Genomic DNA, 311 nt, shown 5'->3' with positions numbered 1-311 from the left:
GTGGATAGCCAGGTATGTTTTAGTTTAGTTTGCGCCAACCCTGGTTTTTAGGCACCATGAAAGTGGTTTGGCTTTTATCAGTGTTCATCGCCATAGTAACTTATGCTCCATGGCCCAGGTCAGGTGATGCTCCAGGTTAGAGGATGAAAACCGAACTTGGACCAATCAGCTGTGAGCAAAGTGTCACATGTCTGATGTGATAAAGTCACTCCACCTGTTTCTACTCCAAATGAAAGGTCACTATAGCAAATGCTTTATAAAGACAAAATCATCTGGCTTTCAGTAATGGCAATGCTTATTTAGAATAATAA

The sequence above is a fragment of the Rhinichthys klamathensis genome, unplaced genomic scaffold, assembly GCF_029890125.1.
Source record: "Rhinichthys klamathensis goyatoka isolate OS25496 unplaced genomic scaffold, OSU_Roscu_1.1 h1tg000603l_1, whole genome shotgun sequence".
NCBI classification, from domain to species: Eukaryota; Metazoa; Chordata; class Actinopteri; order Cypriniformes; family Leuciscidae; genus Rhinichthys; species Rhinichthys klamathensis.
The sequence above is the reverse complement of the archived record's forward strand: the minus strand, read 5'-3'. Positions refer to the sequence as shown.